General features: G+C 43.6%; 1 protein-coding gene across 1 annotated transcript in view; it reads left to right on the top strand.

Moving 5' to 3' along the window:
* Positions 1 to 18838, top strand: part of LOC145413616 (uncharacterized) — a 569601-nt gene that overhangs the window by 71439 nt on the left and 479324 nt on the right. The gene's annotated exons all lie outside the window — the stretch shown is intronic.

Genomic DNA, 18838 nt, shown 5'->3' with positions numbered 1-18838 from the left:
AGGTCAGGTGCGGGTAAGGGGATGAGTCTTTTATGATGTGGCAGGGGTAAACCAGCTCTGCTGTCGGCCCCTGCTGCGGATGTCACTGATTGCATTGCGCAGTTGACCCTTGTTCGGTGTGGTGCGGTGAGGATCTGTCTCTTCTCCCCTTTGGGGCTAAGATGCGAATGAATGTGTTTGAATTGATGAGTAAATGGGGAGTGTGTCGTCCTGTCTCGGCTACCTCCCTTTCCTTGGGGGAAGCAGCCCAGGTATATATATATAATGTGTTTTGGGGGAGGGATGGACAGGGGGTCCTCCAAGACATAAAGTAACTTGGTGGTGGGAAGTGGGTGCAGAAGCCGTAGTTAAGGAGAAAAGAAGGCCCTGGGAATGGAAAAGGGTGGTAACAGAGAGGAATACTTGGCTGCCTGCCTTAGGGCTAGGAAGGAGGTATACAGGGCAAAATCTGAGTCTCTCAGACTTTTCCTGGATAACCTAAATAGCATTTAAAGGAAGAAAATTGTATTTAAAGTGGCAAATAAAATGAAGAGGGAAAACGGGGGGGATATCCTAGTTGAGCAGTGTGTGAAGAATGATGAGGTAATGGGAGTGGTGGACAGTAAGGATATTACAGTAAAGATGCCTGGAGAGAGCATTATAACCAGTTGCTGAATGAGGAGTTTGTTCGGAACAGGAAAGGTATGTCAGCAGATCTAGTGTTTGCCCATGACCTTTGATTGCTGCTGCTACTGTGAGCAGGGCGACAGACAGGATGCAGTTGGGAAGGCAGCATGAGTGCCTGGATTGACTACTAAAATGCTGAAGGCCTCAGGAGCTAGGGGAGTGGGATCAGTGACTGTTCTGATAAATACGATTATATGAGTGTGTTGCCCTAAATGACTGGCTGAAGTGTGTGATTATAAATGTGTACAAGGGGAAAGGTGATGCCCTGGAGAGAGGAGATTATAGAGACATAAAACTTTTGGACCAGATAATAAAGGTAATGGATAGTCCTGTAAGTATGATTAGGGTAAGAGTGAATATTTACGAGATGCAGTTTGGGTTTGTGCCAGGCAGAGGGACCACCGATGCCATGTTCATTGTCTGCCAGTTTTAGGAAAAAACATATAGGAAAGAAGAGGGATTTTTACAATGTTTTCGGTGATTTGGAGAAGGCCTTTGGCAGAGTCCCTAGAATGGTGATGAATTGGACAATGAGAAATCCTGGGATCAAGGAGTGGCTGGTTAGAGTGGTTTTGGCCATGTATGTGGTTGTTTGCGCCTCAGTGAGAGTGAATGGAGAGTGATGAGTTTTCCGTGAATGTTGGCGTGCATCAGGGGTCAATCTTGAGCCCTTTATTGTTTGTCATGGTGTTCATGGTGCTTGAAGCTGTCTCACGTGACTTCAGAAATGGACTCCCATGGCGAGACGTTTTATGCTGATGACTTGGTGTTGATTGCAGAGAATGAAAGGGGATGGAGGAAGGAGTTGGGAGGTGGAGAGACGGAATGGATCATAAGCGTTTGAGAGTAAATGTGGATAAAACAAAGTGATGATATCTAGAGCTGGTGGCGGTACTGTCAGAGCAGAGGGAGAGTGGCCATGTGTGGTGCTACAAGGGTGTAGGAGATAACTCCATACTGTGCAGTATTAATGACAAGCAGGTGCATAAGAGATGTAGTGGTATTAGGCGTAAACTGTGAGATAATGCTGGTTTCATTTGTGTGGTGTATCGGGGAGAACGTATACGAGGTCTGTCCCAAAATAAACTAAACTTATCAAATAGTGCACCAACTGCCGGCGCAGCGTGATCGTGTCAGGAGCGCTATGTATCGATGACTTTGAGCTTTAGGTGAACACTGGCCGCATCACCCCACGGCACATAGTCATTGAGATACTTGCGTTTCAGTAAGCGTGTGTACAGTATAGTGCACTTGGCGAATTTTCTTGTATCTCTTCTGTCGTTTGAAATAGGCGACATTTGAGGGTGGATTTCAACTTTGGGAACAAGAAAAATAAGTAAATACGGATAACAGGGCGGTTAGGGGATGATAGTCATCTCGTGCTTCGCCAAAAATCATGGATAAGGAACGACTCATGAACAGGTGCAGAGTCATGGTGCAATATCCAGGTTTACTTTGTCCACGCCTCGGTTCTCTTCTTTCACACTGCCTCCCACAGCGCTTCGGAACGTCCAGCTAAAACTCTTTGTTGACCGTCTGACCATGTGGAACAAGCTCATGATGAATGACACCCCTCCAGTTAAAAAAGACAATGTCACCTTCGCGTTTGAGCAACTCTGACGTGCTTTTTTTGGTCGTGTAGATGTTCCAACCCACTGCAACGACTGCCATTTTGTTTCAACATCATATCCATTTCACCCATGTTTCATCACCTGTTACGACATTTTTCAGAAAGTTATCATCAGCACTCGAACAATGAATACTGTGACATGGTTCGCTTTTTGCCCTTGTGTCAGCATACACGGCACATATTTTGTGGGAACACGATGCATCCTCATTTTTTTTTTTTTTTTAATTGTGTGGCACGAACTTTTATAGATGCCTACCTCTTCGGAAACTTCATGGACAGTTAGGCAACGATTTTCACGGATCACAGCATGCACTTTCTCAACGTGATCGTAGTGTCTTGACATGGAAGACTGTCCAGCTTTGGGATAATCTTAGGTGGATGGGATGTCCTTCCTGATTTGAACGGCTGGAACCATTTTTAACATTGCATACGGCTCGTACAATCCTCCCCATAAGCCTGTTGCAACATCTGAAAAGTCTCCGTAAAAGAGTTTCCCAACTTGAAACAGAATTTACATAAACACGTTGCTCTTAAGATCCTTCATTGTTTAACTTGCAACAAATCGCCGAGTGCATCAGTGCACTAATACACGATCACTCAAGCCGTGTTCCTCGATAACTAAGTGACATAGCGTGATGCGGCTAGTGTTAGACTAAAGCCTAAAATCGCTGCTACACAGTGCTTCCGTTGTGATCATGCTAAGCCTGCTTGTTGGTGCGCTATTTAAAAAGATTGATTTCGTTTTGGACAGACCTCGGAAAGACTGTCAGGCATGAAGGGATTGATCTTGCTGGTGAGTCTCATGACCGTATGTAAGAGGCAAGTTATTCGGGGGACATGTTATGTGGTTGAGGTGGGGCTGCAGGAAGGAGTGGCTGTTACCTTCTTTGACAATGAGAGAGCTCTTCCTCTGTGCTAAGGGAGCTTTATATTTGGCATGTTTTAGGAGTGTAATGCTGTATGGTAGTGGGACCTGGGCAGTAAAGGAAGAGGGTGTTCGTTGGCTTAAATTTACAGAATAGCACTGATTAGTTAGTTGTGTAGTGCGTCCTTGAATGCGAGGATTGAAGGAGTTAGGTTTATGATTGAAGAGTTGAGAGAAAGTATGGGACAGGAGTGTATTGTTGCTGTGATGAGGGGCAGATTGAGATGGTTTGGACATGTTGAGAGAATGGAGGAGTGAGTGTGAATGTCGGGGGTAGGGTTGCGATAGGTAGACCGAAAAAGATCTGGGACGAAGGGACTGAGTAGGGAGGCTACCAGAGATCGAGCAACGTGGAGAGCCGCTATTAGGTGGCCAAGGCCGACGCATGCAAGCATGTTAGAGCGCTCCTCGCTGGCCGAATGGTCGGAGGTTCGAGTCCACCTAAGGGTCATTGGTAGACATCAGGAAAGTCATCCGATCCTTAAGTGCAACGTCTTGGCCCTAATCAACAGAAGGGGACATGGCGTAAACCTCCAAAAATTTACATATATATACAAGTATATATATAATACACACACACACACACACACACACACGCACACACGCACACGCATGCGCGCGCTGAAAGGGTTAAGGTCCTGCATAAATACTTCCCCTGTAAGCGGCGCGTGTCATTGGAGCCAGACAGACGGGGGAGGGGAAGGGGAACTGGAGGAGGGGAAGGAGGAAGTTGGAGGAGAATTAGGGCAGGAAGAGGAGTATAAAGGACATTTAAGAGGGAGGGAAGGGGAGGAGGGGGATGGAGAGGGGGGGGAGGTGTCGGAGTTGTCTGCTGCTTTAAAGTAGAGCACCGTCGACCAGGACCACCGCTGAGAGAGAGAGAGAGAGAGAGTGAGCAACCAGGGTTAAAGGTGACCTTGTTAGCCGGGAAGTGAGAGAGAGAGAGAGAGAGAGAGAGAGAGAGAGAGAGCAGCCAGGGTTTAAGGCATGGAGGTAGGAAAGAGGTGCAGTCGGCATGGCTCGCTAATCCCGGGTAGCGAGATGAAGCCTTTGATCTGTCATCTCGACGCCTTCAATATGGCTGATATGCAGGTGACATACCCATATGTACAGGACTTCCACGCACTGATTGCCGTAAAAAACAAAGAAAATACATCTTTTCCATCAAAAGTTGCATTTACGATAATTATGCATTTTGTGTGAAAGGATATTCAGAGAAACAGTTTTGGAAAGTGCTGTCAAACCAGTACTCAAACTGTCTAACTATGCTTGTCATGCTATGGTTATCCGTGTCTTATCTTAGTTGCAGAACAAAACTATATTCTCAGATTTAGAAAGTCACATGTCTGCATGTGAACCTCGTCATAACCACGTAGTATTCCTAATCAAAGCGGTTGCTGAGACCTATTTACAGGTGAGGTATTCCTATGCAGGAAAACAGTTTACAACAGGAAACGCTGCTCCAAAACCTGTTAAAAGTAGAATTACTAAGTTAATGCTGTTTAGTGACATAAATATGTAAGTAAAGAAACATCAGTGAATTAGTGGTAGGCTATATAAAGCTTGTAATGTCTCTATATTGGTTTCTGTATCCTTTTAGTATGCAGAAAAACATAATACAAGTAAAATATTTGTTATTTACGAAATAAATCTACCGCATCAGTAAGTGTAATCAATAAACAATACAATCATTACGGACAAGGAGTGTCCTGGAGGTAGTAACAAAGGTGGGAGGCGTGGGGTGTCACCTGGGTATCTGCCATATTGAAGGCTCCTGGATGACAGATCAGCGGCTTCACAGTCAGGTACTGAGGCTGTCTCCACCTCTTTCCTACCTCCATGGTTTAAGGTGACCGTGTTAGCCGGGAAGTGAGAGAGAGGGGGGGGCGGGTAATCGTGGATGATGGGTCTTGGGGACGGAACAGGATAGATAGACAGACAGGATGATTAATAGGTTAACTGGCATGGAAAGATAGATGAACAGATTCAGCCAGGAATAGAGAGAGAGGGGGAGGGGTAGACGAGGTGAGAGTTTAGACTAGAAAGAGAGGTGAAGACTTACAGGATGATGGACCTTGAGACAAGATGAGATAGGTAGACATACATATTTACTTAGATACTCATGTATGCAGACATAGACAGATAGACAGAGAGACAAATGATCGGATACAGTTCGACATAGCGGTGTCAGTAGCATTAAAATAAGGGGAGTGGCAGGATATGCAATTGCAGGCAGAGAGAGAGAGAGAGAGAGAATAATTGCAGCATGATTGACCGCGGCAGTTTATTTACCAAATTATCTCCTATTATCGACTAAAGCAGATAGATGGATGATTGATAAACTGTTGATAGATATAAAGATGGACAGAGATGATAGATCGGTTAATAATTATAGACATTGATATACAGACGGACAGACAGACTGACTGATTGACAGAGAGAGGGGGGGATGAATAAAATGATGCAAAGCCTTGAGAGAAGGACTTAAAGGGAAGACATCTATAAAAATCTCATAGCGTTGAAAGAGAAGTGGAAGCAAATTGGACAGAATTACAAATATGGTGTTGATAGTGGAAATGGCTTGATCATTGAGGAGGGATAACTTGGAATAAGTTGATGGTAAAATTGTCTAGCGACAGCTGAGAGAGAGAGAGAGTGAGTTTGTATCCCCTCATTACGAGAGGTCTCTCCTATCTTGAATAAAGTCTTCTCTTGATAGCAAAACAATAATTGACCATCGTTCCCAAGGAGCTATAAATATTGTTTCTAATTCATTTAGTACGAGCAACTTTCATACTTTTATTTCGAGTAATCTTTGTAAAGCTGAATAAAGTAGGCTGATAGTAACGAAAACAGAACAAAAATAGACACCATGTTGGAGAAGACGTTAATATAAATACAAGCTACCAATGAAAGTAGATCAAGAAATTTACTCAATAAAACTTCAGACCAAAGGAAACTGCTGTAAAATTTAGTATTAAAGCAAGTCCTTTCCTTTTTCATGTTCCACTTGCCCCTGCTTACCATCAGCTGTATTGATAGGTGTTGACGTTTTGGAACACATCCTTGGCATATAGCAAAATCAGATGTAGACGGGAAAAAGCTGTGAAAGAAAAAAAGTAAAATATGAAAGCTATCACTCTATAGCCAGACGCTATAATCCCGTAAGGAGACAGTTAGTTGTTTTACGGAGGGGGGCACTAAACCCTTCGTTAACCCACTAATTGACAAGTAGGGAACACTTATGGGTTGGATTTATGGTTACAGCCAGGTTACCATCCAGCGTTATAAATGGTTTCTTGACTTACAAAAAATCATTGGTCCAGTCACTCAATGTAAAGCCGGATACAGAAAATGAATGATAAAGGTGAAGGAGCGAGTGGGCAGCACTGCATCAAGTGATTGGATGATGATCGCCAACACCTACCACCGTAACTGTATTGAACCTTTATATTTTACATTGTTAAGACACATTCATACTTAAATGCAAGTAACATCTTTGTCATTGGCCAAATAACAGAAGCACCTATGAAAAATGTAAGTGGCTGTCGAGTACAAATAAAAACGAAAAAAATTGAAAAAGCGAAAGAAACTGGGCGGGAAAAAAAACGGGGGGCAAAAGAAATTACTGTAAAATAAATACAGGTTAAAAACAAGACAAAGAAAGGAACGAAAAGAAAGGCCGAAACGAAAGTGTTAAAATATAGTAATTACAAGCTACAAATAAAACGAGAAAAAAAAAAAAAAAAAAAATGACGGCTGTAAAGGAAGGTAAATGATTTGAATAAGGTTTGGTAAACAAAAGAATACAAAATAAAAATTGCAAAAGAACCGGTATGTTTTAAGGCAAATAAATGAACCTACACAAAACAAATAAAAGTCAGAAGGAAAAGTTGATTGTGTGTGTGTGTGTGTGTGTGTGTGTGTGTGTGTGTGTGTGTGTGTGATATGGTTTACTGGGCCTAGCTTGGTCACGGTCCCTGAGGAAATTGCTTCATATCCGACCCTTCCCTGGGTGTCACGCTTAACACTGTCAAGCTGCCTGCCTTTTCCATGTCATCCTGCTTTCTCTTCTGTGTTACCTTGCTGTCTTCTTTGCTACCTTGCTGTCGTCCCTTTAACCTCGTGCTTTTATTACTCTGCCCACCTTTCTCAGCTTGTCGTCTTACCACCATAGTCTGTTCTGTCTCGGCCCGCCCCTTGCCTTTTTCCCTGCTCACTTCACCCTGAATCTTTGTCACCCTGCCTTTCCTCAGGTGTTTCCTCAAAGGATACCATACTTCTTTTACCCTGGACTAAACTGTTTCTGGCCTATTCTCTTATCCTCCCCTACCATCCTTTTTTCTCTCGTACCCTACTTTATTGCCACCCTTCTCCTTCCCTCTTTTCTTGTTTCATTCACTCTCTCGGCTCCACTTCTGTCACCTTGCTTGCCTTCCGTCTCGCAAAGCTTCTCCCCCCCCCCTCTCTCTCTCTCTCTCACACACACACACACACACACACACACACACACACACACACACACACACACACACACACACACACACACACACACACACACACACACACACACACACACACACACACACACACACACACACACACACATTGTTTGCCCCTGTCACCTTTAATACGACATGTAAATTGCTGTTGGCTTTGCCTGGCCCCTTAAATTGTGTTGCATGGTTGGAGGTGTGGTGGCAGTGGTCGTGATTGTGGTAGTGGCTGTAATTGTAGTAGTAGTGGTCGTGATTGTGGTAGCTGTAAGGATGATAGTGGTTGTGGTTGTGAATTGATGGTAGTTATTGTGGCAATGGTGGTATGAGGCTGTGGTGGTGGTGTGATGTTTGTCGTTTGGTGTTGTGGTGGTATTTGTTTCTGGTACTGCTGGTGTGCTAGTAGTTGGTGAAGTGGTTGTGGTGTGGTGGTTTTGATGTTTTTATGTGTGGTGGTTACTATGGTAGTAGTGGTGTGTGTGTGTGGGGGGGGGTAGTAGATTTGTGATTCTGGTTGTTGGTATGGCAGTTGTGGTTTTTTATGATGGTGGTTTGACTGTAGTGATCGTAGTGGTTGTGGTGGCGTGTTGTGTCAGTGACTGTGTGGTGGTGTAGTCGTTATGTTGACTTGTCATGCAATGGCAGTGGTAGTAAGTGTTTTGATGGTGGTTTGGTATGGTGGTAGCAGTTAAGGTAATGGTAATGATGGTGGCAGTTTTGTTTGATGGGACTGTGGTGATGCTGGGAATGTGGTGTGTTTGGTTGGTATGACATGGTGGTTATGGTGAAGCCGTGTTGTGAGTGATTGGATAGTGATGGATTGTGCTGGTTATGTGGTAATTACGGTGGCTGTATGGTCGCTGATTGATGCTGGTGTTGGATGGTGATGGTAGTATGGTGAAAACTGTGGTAGTGTGGTGAGGGGTAGTGATGGCAATGGTGAGGGGATGGTAGTACGATAGTATAATGATTATTGGTGGTAATGGTGATAGACAGCGACGGTATAGTCGCGGCGCGTGAGCATGGCGTCATTATCGTGCCCTGGCAACCTACCCGTCAGCAATGAGTCCGATTTCGTGTATAGTATCATACGCGTGTGATTCGTGTATAATATGTTCTTGTAAAGTAATATTCGTGTATATTATGTTTGTGTATAATAATATGATTCGTGTATAATACGATACGAAATCAGACGCCTTTTGACTGGTAGGTTGCCAGTTACGATAATGACACCTTCAGACTCGTGCGCCGCGATTATTGTAAGGCAATATGGTGCTGTCACCTTTGCCTGCTAGAACCCTGCGCTTTTGTCTTAGATGTGACAGTTCCTCTTCCTCCGTTCCTCTTTTTTTCCTTCCCCTCCCCAAACCTTGTCATCATTTCTTCCTCACCCTCCATCTTCCCTGTGTTCTTTGTCTCCTTCCCTTGTCTTTCCTTTTCATTCTTTACCTCCTCTCTCTCTCTCTCTCCCCCTTTCCTTGGGGGAAGCAGCCTAGGTATATAGATAGATAGATATATAATCCATCCTTCTTTCTCTCCCTTTCTTACCCTCTAGTCTCCACCTAACATCGCCCTATATTCCCACCTTTCCCCACTTTCTTTTCGTCCATTCCAATTCTAGCTTCACATTCCCGTCTCCCCTTTCCTCACTTCCGTTTTCCCCCCATCTTCATTCCCTACACACCATTTTCTTTCTCCGTTCCTCCGTTTTCTGGCCCCTCCTTTCTCTCCTCCACCTTCTCTTCCTCGCCCCTCCATCCTGCTCCCTTACTGCCAATATCCCGTCTTTCCTCACTCACCTCTCTCTTTCACTGTCTCCCACTCCGTTCCACCTCTGCTGGCCTCTCCTTTCGCCCCTCCTCTCCCACCTTCACTCTTCCTTATCTCTTCTTCCTTCCCGTATCTTCTCTTCCCCTTTACATCACCTCTCTCCGTCTCCTCCTCACGTGTTTTCCTCTCCTCTCTCCTTTCCGTTGTTTTCCTTCTCTTCCCACTTACTGCCCTCTTGTCCTATAAGTCTCCCCTTCCTTTTCCCTTCTCCCACTGACTTCGCTTTTTCACCTTGCTTCCTCATTCCCTAATTTCTCTCTCCGTCGTATGTTTCACGAACTGTTTATATTACCTGTATTATTTTTGTTGTTATTATTATTATTATTATTGTTAGTATTATTATTATTATTATTTATTATTATTATTATCATTATTATTGTTATTATTATTATTGTTATTATTGTTATTATTATTATTATTATTATTATTATTGTTATTTCTCATTCCTTCTCCTTTCCTACCTGCCGCTAATCTGTACTCTCTCTCTCTCTCTCTCTCTCTCTCTCTCTCTCTCTCTCTCAAACACTGGCGCGCGCACGCACACACACACACACACACACACACACACACACACACACACACACACACACACACACACACACACACACACACACACACACACACACACACACACACACACACACATTTTTTCTCTAATTTTCCCAGAGTATCTTTCTCCTTACTCTCTTTTCCCGGCTCTTATCATGGCTCCCTCTCTTTTCCGGCCAACATGGTGATATTGATCCGTCTTCTAGAGTCTAGGCGCTCTCATTCTCTCCTGGTTTTTCCTTCCCTTTCCTTCTCAACCTAACCTTGTCTTAGCTTTTCCCTCCACATCTCTTTCCTACCCTCTTCCATCCTATTGATCCCCTTCTCCCTCTCCCTCTCATCCTAACTTTGTCTTCCCCTTCCCCTTCTCACCTAGTTTCTCGACCCTATCTTTACCTCCTAGTTTTCCCTCGCTCTCTGTCTCTACCCCACTTCTTTCCCTTCTCCTCCTCTTCCTTTCTTCTCCTTCACCTCCTCTTTTCTTCTCTACCCTCTTCCATCCTTGTATCCCGCTCCCTCTCCTCCCCTTTCTCCTCTTGCCTATCTTTTTTACCCATTCTTTCCGTTCCAGTTTTCCCCTCTTCCCTTTTTTCTTGCTCGCCTGGTCCCATTACCCGTCCAGCCATCCCTCATCACATCTCTTCTCCACCACATCTTTCCTCTCAAGTTCCGCTCTTTAAATTGTCTTCCTCTTAGTTAATCGTCTCTCTACCCTCTTTACTCTTAGTTTCGTTCTTTCTCCCAATCCCTCTCAACCTCTTTCCTTCTCCGTTCCCTCCTCTCCTCTCTTCTCTGCCCTCTCTGTTCCTCTCCGTCTCCCTATCTCTTTCCATTATTCTTCGTGTTTCACTTTCCTTCTATTCCCTTTCCACCTCTAGCCGCTCTTCTGTCCCCCTTTTCTCACCATGTGTCCTTCTCTTATTACTTTTCTACCTCTCCTCTCCCCCTTTTCTTCCTCGCCTTTCTTCTCAACCTTCTCTTTCTCGACATCTTTCTCCTTTCTCACTCTTTACCTCCTCTTCTGTACCCATTTGCTTCTTCCTCAACTACAGTTATCCTCTCTTCTTATGTTTTTACAATTTGCTTCCTTCCCTCCTTTCTTTACCCACTCATTCCTTTCTTCCTTATTGTCTCTTCTCGTTTCCCTCGTCGCCTTCCCTACTTGCCTTTCTGTCCTTTTTCCCATCCTTCGAGCTTCCACTCCTCGTTCAACTTCCTCATACCCATATGTCATCTTCCTTTTATTCGCCACCGCTCTCTTCGTACTCCATCCTGCCTCCCATCTTCTCTAATCCCGCTTTTCCTCCTTTTTTCTCACACTTTGTATACTTCCTCTCCCACAGTTTTATCATCTCAGTTGTCCCCCCACACTTTCCTTCCTTTCTTGTCCCTCTCATCTTCCCTTCTTTTCCTTCTCTCTCTCTCCCCCATCTCCCTTTCCCCCTTCTCACTCTCTTCCTACTCTCTCTCTCTCTCTCTCTCTCTCTCTTTTCCCCTTCCCCCCCCCCCTCGTTCTTCTATTATCCCTCTTCTCACTAATGCCCCTCAGCTTCATCGTTCTTCACCCTTATGTCATCAAGAAATGTCAACAAAAATCAGCTGGCTTCTTTCCCCCAAAGAGGCCCTCGATGTGAGTTATCGAATTTCACATTTATTGAGTGAGGGATTTTTACTTTATTATTATTATTATTTTTTTTTTTTTTTGTGAACGCCCGAGCGCTATTATGTGAAAAAACTGACAGCGAAAAATGCTAAATGATTCTTTGATAGTCATTCAGGTTTTTATTGTGGTTCTTTCATGAGTTTGTGGTTTCGAATTGAATATTAAATGTGGATTAAGTGAGAGAGAGAGAGAGAGAGAGAGAGAGAGAGATAAAGCTAGTGTTTTGAAACTTGTGACTGTGATTCCCTCCCACACAGATATTGATTTTGGCTGGTTCTTCGTCTCTCCACACAACCCCCCCCCCCAGCACCCTCCATGTCAATACTTCTCCTCCATTCTGGTTTCAGCCGCGTTACTACTCGTTTGTCGGTCACTTACTACAGACCCTAAACATGTGTGTTACTGCTCTGACACAAGTACAGTAATCTCCTCAGATCTGTGTATACTTGTACATATATATGTTATCATAGGTACAGTTGGAGTGTGCCGATTATAGATTTAGCGGTCCTAATGGACCCGGCTCGAATCCCGGCTTGAACAGGGAACAGTTTAAGGATTTGATTTCATTAAACAGTCTTTACTGATTTACCATAAAACCTGCCGACATGTAAAAATACCCTTGCTAATACCAATACACCAGTCCAGTGAGAGACAGCTCTAGCATGCTTTCAATATGGACGGGTGATGTTAACGCAAAGTGGTGCCATGTGGTGATGTAGCCTATGGTATGTAGGAAGAGTACTGGGCCATGAGAACAGGCTGTGAAATCTATGCCCAGAGTCGGACACGCAAAGAGATAAATTCATTGATTGACATAGGTAGGTATAGATAGACATGATAGCCATTTTTGTATTGCTGATTCCTGTTAAAGCGGACCTTGATAGGTTTGATTCATAGGATGAATGGTTAGTAAACATTTTCACATTTTTCTCGTGTGTCCCCGGGGTCCTCGGAATCGAAAAAACTGAGAGGGGAAATTGAGTCATTGACAATTCCGCTGGTGGCGGCGCGGCGTGCTCCAGGTGCCGGATTCACGAACAAGCTACGATCATTTGTTTGTTGTAACGCAGATTTTTATCGCAGGAAGGACAAGGAGGTACGAATTTTCAGATATACCCTTTCGTTTTTGCGACAACAAATCGTAATTACGAGAGGAAAATAATTATAGACTATGTTCAGTTTTTGCTGGAAGGACAAGGAAGGGAGAATGGAGAAACTAATCTTTCTTACAAATCAGAATTTGAGTTACGATAGGGAGGTGATCATAAGTTGGTTCGTGGTTACGAGCGTCATGCCATTCGCATGCTTCCGACTTATGCACATCGACAGCATGGATCTTTCGCCATACCACCTATAAGAGGCAAGTCACAAAGATTTTGTGGAGTCAATCTCCCTGATAGAAGCAGAATTTTTCTAGTTTTACAAGTTTTGATCTGGACCTAGTCTCTCGTATGCGACTTAGTCATATAGAGATAGGCATTCTTCCATCCATCATCCAATCCTACATTGCCCCATGAGGAGCGTAGGAGTCCAGGGCTAAGCAGTTGGTCCCGACATTTAAGATGAGAGTGACCAGCCTCACTCATCCCTGAGTGGCATTACATGAGCAATCAACCCCAACCATCCCTTGGATATAAACCTTCACCGGCTCAATCCGATTGGAGCGCAATAATTACTCACTAAACCACCACGCGCCATAATTTGGTTATATGGTTACCACACAGCATAGTAAATCGTTTCCTGGTGTACAGGAAACCATTTGGCTTGTCACTCAGTGTAGAGTCACCCACAGGCAGAAGGAAGAGGAAAGAATGAAGGAAAGAAAGACAGAAGAGGAAGTGTAAATTTACCCATAGGCAGAAGGACAAGGAAAGAATGAAGTAAAGGAAGACAGAAGAGAATGGAAGGAAAGAAGGATGGAGGAGAGGAAAGGGCAGACACCCGACAGCAGCACTACATCGAGTGAGTGGATGGTGAGCGCCCCCACCTACCACTCTTCCAGTTTATTAAATTGACACGACTTTGTTTCTGCTGAGCTGCCCCTACAGTTCCATCTCTGCCGGAGTTAGTAGTCCCAATAGTTTTGGGGACTTTATCCTGGAACAGAAGGAGAATTTTTTGCAATTTTCTAAGAATTTGACCACGTTGTGGGACTGGGTTGGATAGTCATATCACGACTCCACTATGAACCCTGCCGTACAAGAATTAATAAAATCTTATGGAGGCGGTAAGATTATAATAAGGCATCATGTGAAAGGGATTAAAGGAGAAGGTTTCTTGTCAGTTCACTACGAAGGGTGGAGTAAAATCGACTGGAAATTGGAAGATTAAAGATGAAAAAAATCATCTGTAGGTTGCAAGAATATGGATGAGTCATTGCTTGGATGTTATAGGAATATGAATAAATCACATTATTGAAAGAATACTCTTAAATACAGATCGTTTTCAGAATCTGGCAATACTCCTGCACTCATTTGTACAGTTTTAAAGCCGTAGTTGTTATTTTTATCCAGTTGAAGATTTCGTATCAGCAATGGAATCCAAAACATGGCCTTCAGTGCGCGTGAACATTGCAAGTGTGGAATGTGTCAGTATTTTCAGTTGGACAAAAGTTAGCACACTGTATCTTTTTCTCACTTCCTTCGACTAGGCCAATATTCCTGAGCTGAGAGAGGCTAGGTACGTCTATCTGGCGTTATGATTCACTGCCGATATGATGCGTCAGGTAGGAAAGTGACAAAGTTTGAAATAAACGCAGTAGTATAGTAAGCCAACTTTTGTCCTTGACTATAACCACTGAAAGATTAATAAGGAATGCAAGGCTGGCGCCTGTGTCAGTCATGTCCTGTGTCACGGCATATGTTTAACCCTTTAACGACGACGAAGTCCCATGAATTTTATTGTTAGTGCCACCTTTCCGTTTTGTTCGGCTCAGAAGATACTTATCTAAAGTGGAAGAAGTAAGTACAGTCTCCATTATCATTGTCGCTGTAAGGGACTTCTCTCAAACTTAATGAATCAAACCGCATCATTTTATATTTGTCGTATTAATATAAACAAGTAAAAGTTTCAGTCCTGAGTATTCATGTGGCAGAGTTGTTTCTTTGTGTCGTGTGAGGTGTCCAAAAGTTGAAGGAATTGGAGGCGGGGGGGGGGGGTGTTGACGTCATAGCTCTCCTCTCCTCTTATTGGCAGGTGTCTCATGAGTCCGCATTGACCAGTCCTTGTGGACTGGGAAAGGGGGGTGGGGAGGAGGGGTCGCAGGTCTGGGTAAAGGTCACGACAGGGCGTTCTAAGTTTGAGCCGTATTAGCGTTGGCATAGATTTCGTAGCACCCCATCCTTAGAGATTTGTTGTATGTGTTATGCCTAAATAATCTCTTTAAGGATACCGTGTTGATACATTGCATCGAAGAACATGTTCGAGAATTGTTGAAGAATTGGCGCTACAGTTTCCCAAGCCTGCGAGAATACGTATCTCTCCCTTTGTTTATAGCTTATGTATCGAGACGTGCTACATTCAAGAGTGTACTGCGGGAAATTAATGTTTAATATGTAAACTGACAATCCAAGGAATATGTGGATATGCATAGGAGCCTTGTAATCCCAAGGAACAGGAATAAGTGTCATAACATTCTTTGCAGTACTTGAGACTAAACTCTCACACAACCCCTCGCTTCGCCCTGCCATGGTACAGTCCTGCCCCGAACTCACGAACAAAAAATTAATTCCGCATTTTCATTTTCATTTCCTTCTTCCTGCAAAAGCAAATCTCACTTACGACAGGAAATTGATTGTAAAATTGTACCTTTCGTAACTCAGCTTGCTTTTATAGACAAAACAAGAGGCTTGGGAATGTTCTGCACTCTCCCCCCCCCCTGTTTTTTTTTTTTTTTTCCTTCCTGGAAAACCAGGTCTCGGTACGAGGGGGAATTGATCATAAATTTGATTTTGAATCTAAGACCTGTTAATTCTTCCTTTACACTGCCACGATTCCCAGCTAACGAAACGAGAATCCACCTCATTTGATTTCTGCAGGTTAGCAAGATGCCAGCAAATGCGACACTGTTTTGAGAGCATAAAATGAAATATACAGTTGTGATCCGTATTTCTGTTACATCTTCTCAAAACAAAGGAAACCAAATGAGTTCTGCTGAACTGATGAGTTGTAATCATATGAATTGGCATCTCATATTTCATTTACATCTTCTCAAAACAGTCTCAAACTCTAGGGAGATCCTGTTAAAATCAACGGCTGTGACATGGGCTGGAGTTTAACGGAGCTCGTTTACATCGTCTGAAAACCTTCTCAGAGCCTAATGAGACCTTGAGAAACTATTCAACTGTAGTCAGATGAGATGAAATCTCTCATAGTTCCTTTTACATCGTCTTGGAGCCATGCCAGAAGCTAATGAATCTGGGTAAACATAACAGCAGTAATCAGTTTGGGTCTGAATGTCACATCTTTGAGAGGCCTGGACTTGAAAAGGAAGTATTGAGGGAGAGTGTAGCATGTGGTGGCAAGTCCCTTCAATGCAATCGATATTCTAACAAGCTTCAAGACCGGCCAGGAGTACTAAGGCGTTTCTTTGTTGGTGTTAAACCTTTAGTGCTGTCACGTAGTTATTAATTTTATAATCACCACCACCAGGCGAATTTTTCAGCTAAAAAAAGAAAAAACGCAGTAGAGGTTTTCTTCGTTAAATACCTCCACGACAGTGACGTCTTTATTTTTGTTCCTACTGCCAGATGATTTTATTCCGTTTAAGGGTAGGTGGGGGCGCTCACCGTCCACTCACTCGATGTAGTGCTGCTCTCGGGTGTCTGCCCTTTCCTCTCCTCCATCCTTCTTTCCTTCCATCCTCTTCTGTCTTCCTTTCCTTCATTGTTTCCATGTCCTTCTGCCTACGGGTAACTTTACATTCCCTCGTCTGTCTTTCTTTCCTTCATTCTTTCCTTCATTCTTTCCTCTTCCTTCTGCCTGTGGGTGACTCTACACTGAGTGACAAGCCAAATGGTTTCTTGTACACCAGGAAACCATTTACTACACTGGGTGGTAACCATATAACCAAATTTTGGCGCGTGGTGGTTTAGTGAGTAATTATTGCGCTCCAGTCGGATTGAGCCGGTGAAGGTTTATATCCAAGGGATGGTTGGGGTTGGTTGTTCATGTACCGGGTAATGCCACTCAGGGATGAGTGAGGCTGGTCTCTCTCATCTTAAATGTCGGGACCAACTGCCTAGCCCCGGGCTCCTACGCTCCTCATGGGGCAGTGTAGCATTGGATGATGGCTGGATGGAGTACATGGGATGAATGATATAGTAACTCCTGCTGAGCGATGCCGTCTGAGGAGTTAGAGATTGTTTTGTATCCCTTATCTTGCAGGAATCTCTCCTAAACTTAAAAATAATCGCATGTCTGTAGTCAGGATAAAGTAAAACGGATCGTCACCGCACTAAAGGAGCTAAATTTAAAGTCTCTTACCTTGAAGTCGAGAGCTGGGGGGTGGGGACGAGAGCCAGGCATTTGTGTGGGTAGTTGAATGGAGGGTGGAGGGGCGAAGGTTGAGCGGAGGGTGGTGCAGGGGGTTGCATATTAAACGAAGTAGGAGGTGGTGTGTGAAATGAGGAGTGGAGGGTTGTGTAGAGTGGGGGTGGAGAATGGAGTGTGAAGGAAAGTGTGGAATGGAGAACGGAATATGGATTAGACAATGGAGAGTGAAGTGGCGAGTGAGTGTAGAGTGGAGGATGCAGTGTGAAGTGGCGAATGAGTGTGGAATGGAGGGTGAATGTGAAGTGAAGAGGGAATATGGACTGGAGTGGAGCCTGTGTATGGTGGTAATAGTGTGTGGACATGCATAGGCGGTCCGAGATAAGCTACCAGTAGTGAAACATGAAGTTAGTATTCCGGAGACTAAAGTTCATTGACTTTGCCCCAAGGTTTTGTCTGTGTTTAGCTTATTTGATTTAACTCAGTGGTAGAAGGAGACAGGGCTACTGCACTACATCCTTTCCATAGCACTGTTTGAGGATTAGTATCGTTCTTTCGTTTACAGTATATTATTACAACTCAGCATTCAAGATGGAGAGCTGGTAACTTTAGACCAAATTAAAGGAAATGAGTATATCAAATGCAGGTGTAGGTAGAAACCGGTATATATAACTTATATCAACCCTTTAAATGTATCATCATCAGTCATCATTATCACGGCCTTTCCCACCGCACGATGGAGTGAGGTAGGGTCCACAGAGATGGAAAAGAAAAATCTTGATTGATTGAGATACTAACCAAAGTTTGTCCAGTTGAAAGTCACACTCCCAGTCACTAATCATTAAAGCCCCTGGAATCCTGGATCTTCCTGATAATAATAAAAAACATTTCAGACTTAGCTTCAATGAGAAATGTATACTGATGCAGTATGTTGTTTTCTCGCTACCTCAGACGATTTTACTATGCTTTGAAAAAAATCGATTTAGTGAAGGGAGTATCTAACCCCTCGAGTTCGGAAAGTCCTTCCTATGCCAACTGAAATCCTCTGGCAGTAGTCTAATTACAATGATAAGTACGTCATCGTGTGGAGGAGTTAATACTGTTTTGGGTCCGTGCCCGGGAACTTGAAGTTTGGGGATGGAGTTGAACAGTATCACGAACACTGGGCCACTCTCCAAAAGCATAGCCTAATTCAACATTCTAACTTTCACAGCTCGCGCCATTTTTTTCAAAATTATTTTGCATTGATATAGGCTAACTAATGTTATTTTTGCAGAAGACATAATTTTCATTATCATCCTATGCCACTTATTCTTGGTGGAAGTCTGTGTCGCAACTGTTTACCTTTCTTGGACAAACAGTTAATGAGAAAACATTCCCTTTTCCATTCAATACTTTTTTTTCTGTATCTTAGGAGCTGTGAGATTGCTTGGACCTTCAGTGTTATGTACTTAGTCTGGCACATCCCAGAAGTTTTTAGACTTTAACGCCCAAGAGGTTTGTATTCGTAATACATAAATATGTTAAATGGACGTTATTAAATGTATGTATATGGTGCCGTGAGTGACTTTTGTTGCTGCTGCTGTGTT

The sequence above is a fragment of the Coenobita brevimanus genome, chromosome 97 (assembly GCF_032717465.1).
Source record: "Coenobita brevimanus isolate Jiangsu-jjx chromosome 97, ASM3271746v2, whole genome shotgun sequence".
NCBI lineage: Eukaryota > Metazoa > Arthropoda > Malacostraca > Decapoda > Coenobitidae > Coenobita > Coenobita brevimanus.
Note: the sequence above shows the minus strand (reverse complement) of the source record. Positions and strands in the feature narration are given on the sequence as shown.